Raw genomic sequence first — 13,293 nt, 5'->3', positions numbered from 1 at the left:
CTCCAGTATAACTTTAGAGAAGCTGAGACACCTGCTAGCAAAGCAGGAGAAGGTCTCTGGGAATGCAGAGCTTCTCTGATTGCCCCTAGCCTCTGATGGTCTTTAATGTTGCTGGACCCTCCTGCTAATGAGAGAAGTGACAGGGTGTTCGACTGATCCCTTCCCTTTGTCTTTTAGGGGACGTTAAAATTCCTGCAGCATCCTCCCAAACACTCCCAGGTCAGTATGATTTTAACAGAGCTTTCAGTTTCCGCAATCTCAAGCTGGCCAGAATACAGTATGTTCAATGGAAAGGCCATTAATTCTAGGGGTGTTCAAACATTTACATGAAAATTTTCTGATTCTTTTCAACCTGGAAACCCCAAAATTTAAAGCTTTCTAGTTTTACCCCTTCCTCTTCCGCCCAATGTTTTTCAGTGGCAAAATTAGAAATAGGTGCTGAGTGAAGGGAAGGCGCGGGGGTGGGGGAAAAATGAGTAAAATACCAAAGAGGGAAAACCCTTTGGATTGTCAATTTCAAAGGGGAAGGAGGTTGTTGGGGGGGGGGGGGAAATCGGACAATTTCAGAAAAATAAAAAATGAAGTTTTATTTTTTTAAAAAGCCACTTGGAAAAAAGTTTGAAAAATGTTGACAAGCTTTAGCTGGAATCCATTTCTTCTCTAACACGCCCGGTTCTCCTGCTTGAAGCATAGACATTAGACATGGAGAAAGACCTTCTCGTTTGCCTTTGTCCAGTGCAGTGCAGGGCCGGCTCCAGGCACCAGCTTACCAAGCAGGTGCTTGGGGCGGCCTCTCGGGAGAGAGGCAGCAGGTCCAGGTATTCGGTGGCAATTCGGCGGAGGGTCCCTCACTCCCGCTCGGTGCGAAGGCCCTCCCGCCGAATTGCTGCTGATCGCAGCTTTTTTTTTTTTTTTTTTTTTTGCCTGCCTGGGGCGGCAAAAGCCCTGGAGCCGGCCCTGGTGCAGTGACAGATTCCATCCCTTCCTCACAAAGGGATCCCTCTGTACAGCACCGGTGAGAGTTGTGCTCCTGAGGTCCACCCCAAGCTTTCCTTTGCTCAGTGTCAGCTCCTTACCCCTGGCTGTACCCCCGGGACAGGCTGGTGGGATGGTCTGGAACGTGTAGCAGTGCTGGCTGCTGCTCAGAGCCCCAGCCCCTTGCAGCGTTAGCGTGGATGGGTCGTTACAAACCATATTCCAGCCTGAATGACTTCATGCAACTGACCGCACACTTTGAGCTAGAACAGCCCTACCGTGCAGGGGAAGCTGTTTCACCCACAGTGACATGGGGTCATTTAGTGGGACTGTAATAACCCAGTGTTGTACCTCCCGTACCCAGCAGAGTAATGCAGGGCTGGTGTCTCCTTTAGCTCGAGGCGAGTCCTTTGTGAAGAAGCACCGGAAGCAGCTCCGTCGTCGAATGGGAGTGATCTATCCCATCCTGGCGCGCTTACGGGACATAGAGGCAATGAACAGTGATGAAGAGGAGGAGGTGCTTAGTATGCAGAACAAACAAAAGGTGATGAACGAGGCCTTACTGCAGCTGGTTGAGCGGAAAGGAGCTCGGGCCCAAGAAGAACTCTACCAGAGTCTCAGAGAGACGGACCCTTACCTTGTACAGGACTTGGAACAATCCAGCTAGGGCCTGGAGATCCCGCTGACAGCCACCTGTGCTCCCGGCAGCTGCCCCTGCCAGTCTGGGGTGTGAACATATTCTTCCCTTTGTTACTTACGCAGCAACCTAAAGCTGGTGTGATACGAGGAGCTTTTAATCACAGTGTCCTTTAGGCCACCGCTACCTCTCACTCTTCCTTGGTCTCTCAGCATTTCTTCTTGGGATCTACCTGCTCTCATCTTGTCCTACTGACAGTCTGGGGGAGCATTTCCTTCTGTCCTCTAGACAAAATAGGGGTCTTAGGCTCCCGGCCGTCAGTACCTTGTAGACCCCTTTGTGCGAGGTTTCTGCATGTTTTCTCCTCAGAGACTGAAGAAGGGGTTGCATCTTTCCAAACATACAGCCGATCTCTCAGTTAACCAAGCTTTATTTGGAATGAAAGAGAGGAACATTTTTAAATAAACATAAATCATTTTTTCTCATATCCAAATGTTTGCCTCAATTTTAGAAAAGTGTTTTTCCTGTTTCGTTGCAGAAAAGGAGGAAGACAAGGAAAGTTCTGACATAATCCAGCAGACAGATTAGCCTTCTGCCCATGTCCTGCCCCAGAGAACCTACGCTAGAGCTGACCTCCTGTGTGGGACCATCCCAGCACCCACCCTCCTGTGTGGGACCATCCCCCACCCCCCTGTGTGGGACCATCCCCCACCCCCCTGTGTGGGACCATCCCCATGCCTTTCAGAGCCTCACTCTTCAGTAGAACTGTAGCGGGTGGTCCCCCGCTCCTGCTGGGAAGGGCTTAAAACAGCCCTGGCAGAGGGCTGCAGCTGAGCTGATTGGGGAAGCAGCCACAGCTGGGCCATGCCCCATCAGGCCACAGCTGGCCTGGATAAAGAGGCTGTGAGCCAGGAGTCTCTCTCTGCCTTCAGAGGGAGAAGGGCCTGGCTGCAGGGAGCTAGACACAGGGTACCTGAGTGGAGCAGGGCTGGGGAAAGGCTGAGGAGCTGGGGAGCTCCAGCCTGGATAGCCCCAGGCTGCAACCTAGGAGAAAGCCAAGGGGTACTGGGGGTTGCAGAGGGCAGCCCAGGGCTAGGCCAAGGCAGCAGATCCAAACCCACCCTTGCCGATGATGAGTGGCCTATACTGCAGTCTGCCCCAGGGAGCAGGGGCTAGTTCGAGACTGGCAGTGGCCTTATCCTGAGGCGAGGTAGGGATAGTGGGTGGGGGATCCCCTGGGAGGGAAGAGCCTGAGAGAAAGGGGTTACTGCCAGGGGGCAGCACCCCAGCTAAAAGGGCACCGGGGTCCAGGGGGGGACACGGGGGCCAGAGGACAGGAAGACCACCACCCTGCAGAGGGTGCTCCAGGATGCTGGAAGAGCTAATTCCCAGAAGAGACCAGCAGGAGGCGTCGCAGGGGTGAGTCTGCAGCTCTACAAGAACAAACTGCCTTTTACCCACGGAGAGACTCTGTTTCCTATTTCACAGTCCTTCATCTCTGGAAAGATCCTGCTGGCTCCTCTCCAAACCCAGCCCATTCAGCTTGGAGGGGCAGGGCCGGCTTTAGAAAGAGCGGGGCCCGATTCCTGGGGGCGGGGCTTGCGGCAAGCCCCGCCCCCAGGAATCGGGCCGCGTTCCGGCCAGAGTCGCGGGGCTCGGGTCCGGCCCGGAGCCGACCTGCGGGGGCCGGAGCCGAGCCGCGGAGGCGGGCCGGCCCCGAGCCAAGCCACGGGGGCTGGGCCGGGCCGGAGCTGAACCACGGGGGCCGGGCTAGGCCAGAGCCGAGCCGGGTCAGAGCCGCTGAGGCCGGGGGTGCTCGGCCGGGGCCGGGCCGGCGCACTCTGCCAGAACTGGGGCCAGAGTGAGCTGCTTGGCCAGGGCTAGACTGGGCCGCGCTGCGCCTCCCCGGAACCCTTCTCGCGCCCCTCACCACCCTAACTTACCTGGGGCTGCCAGCCTCCCTGCCCGCCCCTGCTTCTTTTTCGACTTCCCGCAAACCTCTGATTCACGGGAAGCAGGGGCGGGGGAGGAGCAGGGGGCAGAGCGTGCAGGAGAGGGGAGGAGGGAGAAGTGAGCTGGGGGCGGGGTGGAGAGCTGCGGCACGGGGCCCTCTTAGAGCCGAATCGGTTGAATCGGCCTAAAGCCGGCCCTGCGGAGGGGTACTGGGCTAGGCCACTGGTGATGGTTGGGGCTATTGTGTGAGTGTTTTAATGGCCGCTTTGCTGCACCTTGATGGGTTTGTCCTGTGGCCTTTAAGGCCTGGCTGTCTCCCCCGGAGAGCTTTCACAGAGAATGTATCTCCCCCTCTTCTGTTTGGTTTACAGTAAGAAAATCATTCCTAGAATTAAGTTTAGCAGACTCTGTCCATCCTACATCTAACGTATAACCCCTGCCTGCTCTGTGGGGATACCCTCGCACCGAGAAGCCCCACCTTGTAGAGGGCAGAGCTTTCTTGTCCTAGGGACTCCCGAGATAACCTGGTATCAATACTACACACCTGCGTTACCTTCTGTCACCGCTCTGGTTGGGCTGCCCCTTCCAGTCACCCCCTGCTCTGCTGTGAGGGAATCCAAGCCTCTGTCCCTGAATCCTGGGTGTTTTAAGCCTCCAGAGCCTGAACGGAGTCCAGCCACTGCCCAGTCATGGGGTGCATAGGCCCGCTGCTGCCGTGCAGATCTGCAGTCTAACGCGCCCTTCTCAGAACTGGAACCTGCTCTCCAGCTGCCTCGCCCCGGCCTCAGTGTTAACCCTTCAGACTCCCCAGTAAGGCAGGCTGGCCTAGGGCTTGCTTCACCTGGGGTCCCTGGGAGCTGGGGCTCTGCTGGGGGCAGAGAAGATCCCTAAATCTGGAGAAAGGGGACGGGGGGGCTCTGAGGAATCCACGGCTGGGTCTGTACATCTCTGCACAACGTGGGGCTCAGACATTATGGAGCATGAACCCACTGGGAACTCTGCAGCCGCTGGCGGGGCCCAGGGCACAATCTTTATTAGAGAGTTGAGTGGCAAGGTGAGTGCCCTGGACGTGTGTTGGGAGGACACTGGGGTGGATCTGAAGAGGAGGGTGTTAGAAAAAAACATTTTCAACAACGATGTTGATAGGTTTAGACTGATATTCGCAGGCAGACAGCTGGAAGTTGCCAGGAGTCTGCGGCACCAAGGGCTGACCAGTCACTGCACTGTCATCCTGGTTCCTCGCTGTAAGTGCAGGGCGATGATGGGAGGGTCAGCAGGGAGGGGAGTGCAGGAGATGTGACTGGATGGGGTGGGCAGGAGAGTGGGTGATCGGGGGGAGGAGGGAGAAGCTGGGTGGTGTTGTCCTTACGAGGGGCTGGTGATGGCCTTTACCAAGGGGACGGATCGGCTGAACTGAAGGAAAGCACAACCAGGATCGCTGAATGAAGAGCCAATGGATTTTACTGCCCAGGGCGCATCTCCAGGGAATGTCTGAGCTTTAACAGCATCCAGATAATTCCCGCAGGGAGATCCCCAGTGAGACCCAGAGCAACTCAGGGGGCCAGGCAGGGCCGGGGTGATTCTACTGGCAATTGCTTACCCAGGAGACTTTATGTGGGTTCGTTCTTAGATTTGTTATTTTGCCAAATAAAAGCCACCCAGTCTGATGGGCTGCAGCTGCTCTGTGTGGGTGGGGGTGGAAGAGAATGGCATTGGGGGGGGAGGGGGCTGCAGGAAAGGGGAAGGGTCACTAGGCACCCTGCTCCTAGAGGTGGGGGGAGGCCATGTCTGGACAGCCCACACATGTATAAAAGAGCTGCCACCACGTGCACACATGGGGCAGAAGGGAAGGAGGAACCTGGGCCTTGCCTCATCTGCATGGAGGGAGGGGCGAGACTGGAAAGCCCCTCCCCAGCAGTCAGGGTGGGGGGCAGTAATGCAGGGTGCCCCATCCCGGCCGGGTGTGGGGATGAGAAGGTGGTGGTGCCCCCTCTTAGCAGCAGGCAGGAAGGTGCAGCGGTGGGGCAGAGCTCGGCTCCCAGAAGCCAGGAGAGGAAGAAGGAGGAAAACCCCTCCTCCCACAGACCAGGAGTGGGTTCCTAGGGGTCGATTCCAAGGCCCGAAGGGACCATTGTGATCGTCTAGTGTCAGACCTCCAGTAGCACACAGGCTGTCGAACTGCCCCACAATAATGCCTAGGGCGGAGTTTTAGAAACAGCCAATAGCCAATCTTGGGTTTAAAATGGCCAGTGATGGAGAATCCACCGCTACTCTTGGGAAATTGTTCCGACGGTTCATTACTCTCACCCTTGTAAATTTGTGCCTTCTTTCATTATCTGGACCAGCTAAGTTAAAAATATCTAATTTTGGTAGCTTCTGTTAAGATCCTCCCGAGATACTAGAGGTATATGATGAGACTATATTATCTGTTTATTCCCCAATTATGGAACAGAAATATTTATTGAACACTTCTGCCTTTTCTCCATTATTACTGATCATGCTACCATTTCCCTCTTGTAATGGGCCAATATCATTGTCAGGATTCTTTTTCTTTTTAATGTATTTAAAAAACTCCTTTTTATTGTTCTTATCTCTGCCATAGATGTTGCCGTGTGTCCTTTTTCTTCCCTTATCAATTTTCTACAATTCCTAACTTCTGATTTATATTCATTACTATCAGCTTTCCCTTTCTTCTGTTTGTTGTATATTATTTTTTATTTTGTATAGCTGCCTTCACATCCCTCTAAACCAGGTTGGTTTTTTTTAAAACCAGTACGGCCTTCTTTCTAGACTGTGGCTTTTTGGGCATCTAGTAAGGTGCTCTTAAATGATTCCCAATTATCATTCACATTTTGCTGATTAAATTCTTCCTCCCAGCTGATTTCTCTCATAATTGTTTTCAGCTTTGTGAAATTGGCCCTATTAAAGCAGCAAGGATATATATTACCTGTCTGGACTTTGCTTTCACATTATAAACGTGATCAGATCGTGATCACTTGCATAAGGAGATGGTGGGATTGAATAGACACTCAGGTTCCACCTAGGAGGGGTGGGGTTTGTTCACTAGTGGGAGGAGCTTAGGTACTGTTTTCACCACTAACAGGCAGCAGCCCACCCCATAGTCTCTCTATCCAGTCAGAGAGCAGCAAATCTGCAGGGTAATAATTTTACGGGTCTCACCCTGCTGCCCCAGCAGGCTAGAAATAGCAGAGCCTCAGTAGGTGGGGGAGGGACACAGCCATGTGAGACATAATATGGCAGCAAAAGGCTTCTTTCTAAAGGGGCTGAGAGCAGGACTGGGACAGTGGGGAAAGGTGGGAGAGGGATACTTCTCCGCAGGGGTTGAGGGTCCTGATCTCACTCTCCGATGTTTGTTTTGCAGTGTGCGGTGGTGGTGATATAAGCTCCCTTCCTCCAGGTAAGAAGAGCCGCCGTTTTTTCCCACTTGAAATGTTTTCCCTTTAAAACAGCCGCGCAGGGGAGAGAGCAACAGGCTGGATCCTGGGTCTGCAGGGACAGATCGAGGAAGGCTGGCTATGCTCTAGGGGACTGAATACAAAGTTAAGAGTCAAAAAATGGGCTCTCTTCCCCCACTCTGCCACTGATTTGCAGTATGGCCTTAGGTGTGTCACTGCCTCTCACCTCTACTCACTTCCCCATCTATAAAATGGAGACAGCATCCTAGACCAAGCCCTGGCGGCGGCGTTAGTGCAGCAGACAGGCAATACAACGTTAGGCTGTGGGAGGGCAGAGGAGTTATGGGGTGGGATCAGGGATGGCGCTGGCGTTACCAACACAAACGCTGGGCGCTAGGGTGCAAACTGCTCTCTGGATGTCCAGTCTGTGTCGGGTTATTTCCCAGAACATGATCTCAGATGACAGTGGTTTCTCTGCTATTCCAGTCTTTCACTTTCCTGCTATAACTGGACAAGGCAGAGAGGAAGCCCAGCCACCCCATTCGTCATCTCCAGACAAAGCAGAACCTGAGGAACAAACACGTAAGGGGCCTCAAGAAATTATAACTGGGCGATGCAGAAATAAAACCTCCAGACAAAACAATGAAACGCTCACAAGAAAATAACAGAAGCTCTGGAGTAGCCTCCTGCTAGTGCAGTACCAGGCTGTCCCAGTAGGAGGTGCTGCAGAAGCACTGGCTGTGAGGGAGCCTCCAGGTACTCAAGTCCCAGTCTCTCCCAGGCAGAAGGGTGGTAGAAACACTGGCTGTGGGGAGCCCCCGCTACTTCCAGGGTTCATTGCGAGGTGAGGGTAGACTGTGATATTCTACCATCCTCCTCCCACAACCAAGGGCACCAAAATCTTTGTTGAAGTGGGGAAGGCAACAGGTGCTGGAACTGGCTCTAGAAACGCAAATATCACCGGACAGACACAGTTTTTAATATGTGATGTTATCTGTGTTCCCTCTCTAGGAGAAGCAAGAAGAGCAGTGGCTGCGTGTAGATACTCTGCCGTGTTAAAGGGAAAATGCAAGAGGTGTATCGGAAAGGTAAGGGGCTGTTTTCTCATAGTCAAAGACATGTCAGCTAGTTTAACAGTTCCCACTGGAGGACAGAAAGGAAATGTCACAATAATGGAGGTCAGGAGAACAGGAATTGCCAACTTGGATCAGACCTGAGTGAGCCTGTCTCTGAGCATGGCCACTGCCAGGTGCTCCAGAGGAAGGAGGCAGAACCCCACAGGAGGCATTTGTGGGGTAATCTGCCCCCCACATTAAGACTCATCAGGCTAAATTCTTTTTTTTTAACGGTTCAACCATATCCGAGAACAGGGCTGGGGAATATATGTTGTTTTGCCAATGTTAAAAAATTCTGGCGACCTTTTCTTTGAACGGCTCTAGCACCCCGGCCTTTGGAGCTACTTAGGAAATGCCAGAAGTGAGGTCGTCTGTGCAAACTTAATTCACCCCCCTTGTGCACATCCATTATCATACAGTCTTCAATTCCATGATCACGTACTGTTCTCTCCACCGACCCTCTGCCTTACTCAGTGCACAGAACACCTGGCACCCACTTAATGAGCAGCTATTCAATATTTTCACCATCTTCAGCAGCAGCTGCTGCACGTCCGTGGCACAGCTCTGGCATCCATCCATCCACTGGTTGAAACCATCTCCAGAAGTCTCCCCCTCACCCCTGTTCAAATACTGCAACGACCTAGGAAATTAATACATACAAATCTTGATTGTGAAGCTTTTAAGTCTGCTACACACATAACACACCTGATATAAACCCACAGCAGCAAGGAAATGTTACGCTCGGCCCCTTTTTTTGGAGGTTGTGGAGCTGTTTCTTTGTTTCGCAGCCAAGTTTCCTGTGTATTAATAAATAATAGATCCCACATTTTTGTTAGCAGCTTGGCCAATTTTTTCTTCTATTCCTTCAGAACTCTCAGACAAAACCTTCTGGAGAAGGGTGACGTGCGGAATTCATTCAATTTCTCCACAGTTCCTCTTACTGTTCCAGTGTCCACCATTGGTCCAACTTCCTGATACTTCGGTGACTCACTGGACTGTCACAGGCTTCCTGCTTTGGAGCATCTTCAAGGCTTTCTTGGTGGTGGTTGTCTTTGGTAATTCTTCTCCACTTCCCCCTCAGCCAGGGCCGGCTCTAGGCCCCAGCAAAGCAAGCAGTTGCTTGGGGCGGCAGATTTGCAGGGGTGCAAGAATCCAGCATGAGAGCTGAGAACCAACAGGGGGCCCTGGGAGCTGTAGTTCCTTGGTTAGCTCCCTGCCTACAGAGCCAGCCCTGTACATTTTAATATGGCTAAATATAAATGTATACATCTGGGAACGAAAGAATGACATTGCTTGTCCTGTTTCCAAAAAGAAATTAACCCTTTACAGCCGGTGGGTCACAATACAAGGGAGAAGGGAAACTGAGTGACAGATGTTATCCATACAAATAAATCAGAAGAGTGCCAGTTCACCACACCGTCCATATGCAAAATGGAGGACTAGTCTGTGGGATGGTGCAATGGGATGTACTCTCTACACTGGCTCTGAGGGCTGAGGTAGGCCAGGTGGGCCCAATCAGCCAATTAAGAAGCAAAGGGTAATATAGGCTGAGTGGGGAGCTTTGATTAGAGGGAAGCTCACCTGATTAGAGGTGGGCTTGGCTAGTATATATCCTGGAAGTTGGCAGCAGCAAAGGAGGCTGGGAGGAAGTTTGTGGTGACGTTCTGAGGAAAGGAGAGAACCCAGGGAAAGAGTAGGACCCTGAGGGCCGGGCCTGGCCTGGCCTGGCAGGAAGGGCGGGCCCTGAAGAGAGCAGGGTAGAAAACAGGGCACATGGGACGTGAGGTAGGAAGCAGCCTAGAGAGTGAGCAGCAAGGACTGAACAGACCTTGGCTGCGTGTTGTAGGGCCCCTGGCCCGGAACCCAGAGTAGAGGGTAGGCCCAGGTTCCCCTAACCACCACTGGGGAAGTAGCACTGGTGGGGCAGTGAGCTGGAAGACAGCCCGGGTCAGTGGCTGAGTCAGGACAATGGATGTGAGGCCTGCCTGACGCCACACGTGGAAAGAGACTTTGAAAGACACCCCGGAAGGGGAAAACGTTACTAGTGACCTGGCTGGAGGGCTGAGTCACCAAGAGGAGGCTGCAGCTCCTGGAACGAGAGAGGGGCCACAGAGAAGCAGACACCGAGTGACAGCGTGCCGCAGGAAGGGCCGTCGGCCTGGCAGAGCTAATTCCCAGAGCAGCCAGGAGGAGGCACCATCCTGAGGTCAGTGGAGCACCCCGGTCCCAGATGGTAAAAAGCTTTACAGACAAGCTGCTTTTAGGACCTTATTTAGATGTTCAGAGGGAGCCCTGCAGTCCCAGTTCTGAGGCAAAACGTAAGCTGGGGAGTGGGTTATATCGTTCTGATCTGAAGTGGAGGACAAGTGACTTCGTTCATGTCCCACCATTTCCATGTGTTGCTGAAACTCCAGCTGGGAGAAAGCTGTTCCCATGATTCATGCACAGCTCTGTAGAGTGCCCCTCTGGACAATGGCCGGTGACCTCATTGGGATCACGGCTATAGGTAGCCATTTGCTCCTGGCCTGGCACCAACTGGTTGGGACTTTGGGAGTCCTGCAGATAGCTCTGAGACAACAGAGGGCAGCCCCGACCTGGCCTCAGCACCCTGTACTTGGTCCAGCAACCGCTTGTGGACTGGTGTACTCTCCTCTCATGCCACATGGCTTGCTTCAGCTGGCCACGTGACCTGTATTCCTTTCTATAGCATCTGGCAAGAGCCAGGAGTGTACGTTGCCTTTCCCAATGACTCTGGATAGCCTCAGCTTTCCAGACAGTCTCCTGCAATACCATTAAGAGTGCTGGGAACTGATCGCTCGAGTGTCTGATCTCGAGGAGCAAAGCCCCATGGACCTGGGTGAAATAGCTTTGTATCCCCCTGGGTTTTTCAGAGAGAAGCCCTGAGGCGGAGAGCTGGCCAGGTGGAGGCACCACACCCACAGAACTGCCCACCCGTTACCAGCTGGTGTCAGCTCCTACTTTTCTCACCCACAGAAGGGGGCTGAGGCATTTGTCTGGACCCAGCTGCCTGCGAAGGGCCTGCTGAACTGGGAAGGGTGCACACTGGGAACCTTCTGGCCTAATAAAACAGAGGCCGGGGGACTAGAAGGGAAGAACTAGGCCCCTTCCTGCGGGCTTGTTCTTCCACACCTGGGCTGCTTTCCCCCCTGGCTGCACATCCCTCTGCTGGGGCAGGGGGTGGGAGCCATGGCAACCTGCAGGAGAAGCTGGGAACAATACCTGGACTTCAGGGCAGGGTGACCCGCAGCAGCAGCTGGGGACAGCAGCCAGCTACTTTCCAGCCTTTACATGTGGCAGGAAAACCCTGTCCCTCTGTTACATCTTCCCAGGGTGCACGAGGAGGAATACACCCTCTCTCCTTGCCTAGGGCAGCAGCAGAGCTCCTAACGTCATTTCACAGCGCTCCATACTCTGCCTCTGGTTGGCTTTAATATATCAGATTTTCCTGTTGGTCCTCCAGCTCTGCTCTGGACTGCTGGCTTCCCTGCCCTAGGGACCAGGCTGCACACCTATGCAGGCGTCCCGACATGGCTACGGCCTGGCCTCTTCCGCTTTGAGCTGGGGAGCAAAGCTGAGCTCCACTTGCTCTGAAAACAGTTCTGGGGCTAGCAATCTCCCTGCCCTCGGAGCCTGGGCTGGTCTCCCCTCCCCCACGCCCCATTCGGGGTGTCTCCAGGAAGGTACTGGCCAGAGGCTCCCCAGAAGCTGTAGACAACGTGTGTGTCTCTAGTTCCTGGCAGATCTTGGTCTGGGATATCAGCAGCGGTTCCCTGGGAGGAAGGGGGGGACCTATTACACAGGAGGGAGCTGGGCCCAAAGGCCCCATCAGTTACTGCACTCTGCAGCACTGCCTACTCTGTGCTGTGTCTGGCCACAATCTGTGGGGACGCAGAGGTGAGGAGGTGGCTGAATGCCACAGATGACGGTGTGAGCTATGGAGCACGATCACCCAGGTGGGCTTTCCTGGCCAAGCTCGTGTGACGTTATTGACATAAACTGGGACCATATAGATCATTGTTGCAACCAAGGTCCTGTAGTGGCATGCAAATCTTGTATAAAGGGGGTCAAATGGGGTGTCTAAGACAGGGTTATGGTTTACTGGTTATGATCATGCTGTCTATATGTGTGTATCAGTTTTGTAGTTGAAGTTATGAATATTGGCTCTATACTGTCTGTATGGCAAACTTATGCTATGCTGCTGGGTGACATCCCAGACAAGCTGAGATTAGCTCTGCCTAGCCTGCTTGATGGCCCATTAAGGACCATCAGCTATACAATGGACCCATTGAGAGAAGGCAAATATGCCTTGTAACTCAGCGAAGTATGCAGGGACTGGCCCATGTGACTCCAGACTCCATTTTGCTGTAATTTTCCACAGTAAGAACAAAGAGGGGTTCTTACACCTGGAAAAGACTATATAAGGCTGATTCCTCATCTCCATCTTGTCTTCCATCCTGCTTCTTACCTCTGGAGGAACTTTGCTACAAGCTGAAGCTCTGAACAAAGGACTGAGGACCCATCCCAGCGGGGGATGTATTCCAGAGACTTGATTTGAACCTGCAGTTTATTCCATCGCTGCTGCAAGCCTGAACCAAGAACTTTGCCATTACTGTATGTAATTGATTCCATTTAACCAATTCTAACTCTCATCTCTATCTTTTTCCTTTTACGAATAAACCTTTAGATTTTAGATTCTAAAGGATTGGCAACAGCGTGATTTGTGGGTAAGATCTGATTTGTATATTGACCTGGGTCTGGGGCTTGGTCCTTTGGGATCAGGAGAACCTTTTTTCTTTTATTTGGGTATTGGTTTTCATAACCATTTGTCCCCATAACGAGTGGTACTGGTGGTGATACTGGGAAACTGGAGTGTCTAAGGAAATGGCTTGTGAGACTTGCGGTTAGCCAGTGGGGTGAGACTGAAGTCCTCTTAGTCTGGCTGGTTTGGTTTGCCTTAGAGGTGGAAAAACCCCAGCCTTGGGCTGTAACTGCCCTGTTTTAGCAATTTGTCCTGCGTTGGCACTCTCAGTTGGGTTCCGCCAGAACTGCATTGTCACAGCTCGCTCCCTGACGCCAGCTGCTGCTAACGCCTCAGCAGGGGCAGGGGCAGCAGAGCTGGGGGCCGATCTCTGCAAAGGGCAAACCACCCTGGGAATTCGACACTAGGCTGGACTGT

The 13,293-nt window shown here is 52.9% G+C and overlaps 2 long non-coding RNA genes across 4 annotated transcripts; both read left to right on the top strand.

Annotated features, from left to right (window-relative positions):
• The first annotated feature begins 6 nt into the window (after window positions 1-6).
• Window positions 7-2,099, top strand: LOC135975860 (uncharacterized). The gene is made up of 2 exons (XR_010592904.1): window positions 7-219; window positions 1,371-2,099. It is a non-coding gene; the product is annotated as an uncharacterized LOC135975860 (long non-coding RNA).
• Window positions 2,100-2,895: 796 nt separating this feature from the next.
• Window positions 2,896-9,164, top strand: LOC135975859 (uncharacterized). 3 transcript variants are annotated; one of them, XR_010592902.1, is made up of 5 exons: window positions 2,896-3,031; window positions 6,948-6,983; window positions 7,468-7,563; window positions 7,993-8,069; window positions 9,028-9,164. It is a non-coding gene; the product is annotated as an uncharacterized LOC135975859 (long non-coding RNA). The 3 variants fall into 3 exon arrangements; XR_010592903.1 differs by having other exon boundaries at window positions 8,966-9,101; XR_010592901.1 differs by lacking the exon at window positions 9,028-9,164 and having other exon boundaries at window positions 7,993-8,133.
• The last annotated feature ends 4,129 nt before the right edge of the window (window positions 9,165-13,293 follow it).

This window comes from Chrysemys picta, chromosome 15 (assembly GCF_011386835.1).
Source record: "Chrysemys picta bellii isolate R12L10 chromosome 15, ASM1138683v2, whole genome shotgun sequence".
Lineage (NCBI taxonomy): Eukaryota > Metazoa > Chordata > Testudines > Emydidae > Chrysemys > Chrysemys picta.
The sequence above is the reverse complement of the archived record's forward strand: the minus strand, read 5'-3'. Positions and strand labels throughout refer to the sequence as shown.